The sequence below is a fragment of the Nicotiana attenuata genome, unplaced genomic scaffold, assembly GCF_001879085.1.
Source record: "Nicotiana attenuata strain UT unplaced genomic scaffold, NIATTr2, whole genome shotgun sequence".
Taxonomy (NCBI): domain Eukaryota; kingdom Viridiplantae; phylum Streptophyta; class Magnoliopsida; order Solanales; family Solanaceae; genus Nicotiana; species Nicotiana attenuata.
Genome location: NW_017670256.1, coordinates 369,315 through 374,256, shown reverse-complemented (window position 1 = coordinate 374,256; position 4,942 = coordinate 369,315).

The following is a 4,942-nucleotide window of genomic DNA, read 5'->3' as shown; positions in this document are numbered from 1 at the left end:
TATCAAAATAATGCCAAAAGGGCCCAATGCACCGAAGGCTGGGAGAAGAAGAAATAATGTATCACGGGAAGCCGCACCCCGCTCCCCGACAGGGCAAACGAGACCGCTCCCGGTCCCGAATATTGCCACGACACGGGCCTTCACCCAACACCCAAACGAAGCATGCCCGGCGACTCCAGAGCATTTCAAGCGAAGCTTGGTCGAATATCCGGTCGAGGCTTGGTCAGATACCAGCAACCAATACCAGACCCAAGTCAGAGCCGCGGACGACCCTCGAATAACCTCCTCGAGATCGGCATATCCGGGGAGATTCCCAACAGAGAAGCTGACACTGAATGAATGGAGCCATCATCCATACGGCACGGACGGAAGAGACGATTCGAGGTACAGCGCATCTCGCAACAACAAGGCGGTAGCCCGAGGACAACACCTTCGAGGAACCTTCAATGGTACCGGATTCAACAGGACGCAACCGGCAAGAAACCTCGCCCAATGGAGCTTAACTTCAACGTTGCAGTTCCCAGCATAGTGGTTACCATACGCGAAGCCGGGAACTCCGGGAGGCTCAGATCTATTCAACCAAAACCCTTCCAAGAAAAACATGGACCGCCACGGGAATCGCGAGACGCTCGGAGTTACAGACCCAAAAAAGCAGCAACTACGCCATCCGGCAAAGGTAACCACAAAGTGTCGCCAAACGAGCAAACCCAGATCCAGCTCCGCGGACGAGAGGAAATCGGACAAAACAGAGCCGGCAAGCTGCAGCATATCGTGACAACTGTTAAAGGATGGCGGCATCCTGCAAAGATCCGTAAAACATGGAACGCAAGTGCCCGTTACCAGAAAGGGACGGTCCCAGGAAATACTCCCCAAGGACACCCTCTCACTCAAGGGAAAGGACGCCGAGATTCCACCTCGACATCACATTAACGTATTGGTAACCCCTTCTTTCATTCAACTCATTTCAAATAAAACATACATTTATGAGTACAGGTGTATCGGCCAAAATTATACCGATAATGTCGGGCCAAAGCCAATAGGACGATCCGGCCCAACATCGCTCTCAGGCCGAACCTCTGATATGTTCCCAATGGCGATTGCCACAATGACCAAACCGCTCCCCTTGCGCGGCCCGCACGAGCTCAGGCTAATACGTCGAGCGACACAAGGCACAGACGCTTTGTACAGACAACGACGAATACATCGCCCAGGACGCAATTCCGACCCTGCTCCTCCAAAGGTGTAAAACCCCGTGACAGACGCAGGGCCAAAGCATCTAGCTACAAGTGACAGGAGGAGATCCCTCGCCTTATGCCCATGACCGGCGTTTCCCTCAAATGAGGTCAAAAGGTAAGGACAATCATGTCCTCGGCCGGGCCTGGCCAGACGAGGAAGACGACTGCCGTGGGGCTTACTCCTTGGAACGTAGCTTCCTTTTATTATTTCCTTTCCTTTCTTGTTGCTAATCTGTACGCAGGCAGCCAGCTGAGGCATTCAGTAGGTCTGGATCCCGCTCGAGGATCCGCGGCCACCACGGGGCCCGCCAGGCGTTCTTTCCCCGATCGGGTTTCTAACAGGAAGAAGGTTCTGCCAACAAGATTATTAGTAGAACTGCGTATCCCCGGGGAAGGGACCTGACGAGATCGTGATCCTCTCTCCTAGAAATTTCCAATATGGAATCATACGAGCACATCGGATAATCAGGAGAGTCGCACCTGTGTGGACCAAACTCACAGCGGCAGGACAACGTGTATTTACAGCTTATATTTTTGCCGATCAATAAAAATATATTTTCGGTATTTCCGTCACGGCCTATATCTGCTCCAAGCAACAAAGGATATCTTCTCGGCATTTCGTGTTTCGAAAAAGATTATTTCGACATATTCGCGGACAATGCCCTCCATTAAACAAATCCGATACACTCGGAGTCTTAAACGGTTCAGCACCCCCACCCTAGGGTCGGGACTCCAGGCTCACGTAGCCCTCGCGATATGGCTCCAAGTCTACAAAAGGCGGTATTCAAGCCTAAACTGATCCGATATACTTGGAAACTCAACATGAGCAATTCGACCACTTGCGCGGCCCCAAGGTCGGGACTCCGGGCTTATCAAGCCCCCGGAAACAGCTCCGAGCTCAGAAGCTGTCTTCAAGCAAACTCAATAACTCGGAGACTGCCGCCAATCTCCACGTACTGGAAAATCCGAAATTGTAAGACCCTAACGGGCAGCCTCGGCAAAACCAGATTTATTCTCCATACACTGTAAGACCCGAACAGGCATGGCAAACTGTAAGACCTCAACTGGCACAAAAAATCCCGCAGTTTAGGCTATACGTCACATTTGTAAGAATCCCTAAAGGGCATACTCTCGGTGTAGACGCCTAAAACTGCTTCTCAGGATCATAAATGGCCCTGGCCAAACGCACATGACTCCGTCAAAACGACTGCTACATCCCAAAAAATGCGACTCGGGGACGCCCGACTGTCGCTAAAAGATCCTCCGAATCTACTACAGAAAGAACCGGTTAAACACAGGCTTCCCTCAATAGGAAAAAAATGAGTCCCGACCACGTCGGATCCAAAATTGCAAAAGCGTCGATCTACTCGACCTATGAGCTATGAACCTTGCGAGGTGCTCAAAACATCGCCGACTACGACTTGAAATCGAGGTTCTTTCAGAACTGACGACGGGTCAGGCGAATTACTCAATAAGACCTTAACGAGAGGAAACAAATCCTACAAAAAGCCTCCGGGCCTCATATCAAAAGGTCTCTACGACCAAACAGCGTAAGTGCCATTGTCGCCAGCTAAGCAAGCCTACGAGCCTCACATCAAAAGGTCTCTACGACCATACAGCGTAAGAGCCATTGTCGCCAGCTTGAAAATTGACAACTTGAGGATTAAAGTGAGCTCGAATCGTAACCCGATTCGGAGACCGAATCCAAAATAGTTAACCTAAGCAAAGCCTCCGGGCCTCATATCGAAAGGTCCATACGACCAAACAGCGTAAGTGCCATTGTCGCCGGCTAAGCAAGCCTCCGGGCCTCACATTAAAAGGTCTCCATGACCAAACAGTGTAAGTGCCATTGTCGCCGGCTAAGCAAGCCTCCGGGCCTCGTACTCAAAGGTCTCAACGTCAAAGCAACAGAAAGGCCACTATCGCTGGTCGAGAGCTCAAATGAGATTCAAGGGTCGATTACAGCTCGAATCGCAACACGACTTGTAGACTGGACCCAAAAATCATAATACTCCCTAGAGCGTGACATCAATGCCGCTTTCTCCAACCGGAACCTCCGAAAAGATCAAAGAGTCAATTACAGCTCGAATCGCAACGCGACTCGGAGACTGGACCCGGTAAATCGCCAAACGTCCAAGGGCAGAGAGTGAAAATCATTATCACCAACCCAAACGGGCTCGAGGGTAAGATAAGCTCGAGTCAGGATCCCGACTCGGAGACTAAACCCGAGGGCAATTCAATCACAATACGCCCAAAAGCACGGCCCAAACGATGCTATCAACGGCCGAGACAAATCTCCAGGCCGTGCGCCCGCAAAATCGCTTCGGTCTAGGAGCACAAAGGGTCGTCACCCTCTGCACATGCAGGCGGGAAAAAGCTGGAAGGCCAATTAAAGCTCGAGCCATAACGCGACTCGAGGACTAGTTCCAAAAACCGGTCTACGCAATCGAAAGCAACAACAGAAAAAAGGTAAAAAGGGAATAATACTATAAATATTCCTCTTATGTTACATACGAAAAAACATTCTCCACCTACAGGCACGCCCTGCGCGCCGGAAACCAGGTTACAAAATGATAGAATCTATATTTTGCGCCAAAAGGCTACGACCCGTCAAGATCGCCCTCTGCAACGTCCACGAGGAGTGATCGAGCGTCGCCCTCGTCCGCCCTTGCTTGAGCCAATTCCTCCGAGAGAACAGAGCCTCTCGCTCCAACTTCCTCAAACACTTCTCTCCGGGATCGGCAACGAACATATTCCTCGATCCTCTTCTCGCGATCAAGGGCTTGCCTCAACTCAGATTGAGCGTCAGCAGCCTCCTTTATGCAAATCGTCATCTCGCGATCCGCCCTGGTTCGGCATAACGCCACTTCCGCCCGGGCATCAATTATCTCGGCCCTGACCTTCGAGAGGTCGGACTCCAGTCTCTCGATCATATCCGCCTGAACCTTGGCGTTACCCCAGGACAGGTTAAGCTGGACCTCGAAGGCAGGGTTCCTAGTTGAGGCACTCATCTCCTCCAAGGCTTGAGCCCGCGCCTGGCCCCTTAGCTCCTCGCAAGCTGCCCTGACACGGTTCACGTCACCTTTAAGGTACTCCAAGGCCTCTGCCTTTTTCTGCAGCTGATATGGCAAGAAGAAATTAGCCTTAAAATTAGAAAGAAGCGAAGAACGCACTACAGAAAGTTACCTGCTCCATCAGATAGCTCTCATAGTTCGAGCTCCGATAAGCCTCATATCGCCAATGATGCAGCTCAACTTCCTTCTCCTTGCAAAGGAGCCTAAGGGATTCTCCCTCATCCCGAATCCTCTAGAACTTGGCCTTTTGACGAAACAACTCGGACTTAAGCCATCACAGGCCTGCACAAGAAAGATTCAATAAGAGGAGGAAGATGCGGGATATGAGATAATTATGCGCGAACTCACCGCGAAGTGAAGACGGCAGATTGCCTCCAGATCAGAACACGCCCCTGATAGTACTGCTCTTGCAACCCCAGAAGAACTGGCCCCGGGCATAACATGCACACTCGAGGAAGCCGTTTGCCGAGAAGCAGACGCCCCGGGGACAGCCGACTCGGGCGATGCCCCATCTTCAGAAACACGAGCCCGGCCAGCGCCACTAAAAGCTCCTTCGCATCATAGGCCCCTGACCCTCTTGCTGCTACCGTCTCTCGGCCTAGAGGCCGACGACTCCATCTCTTCTCCGGGAAA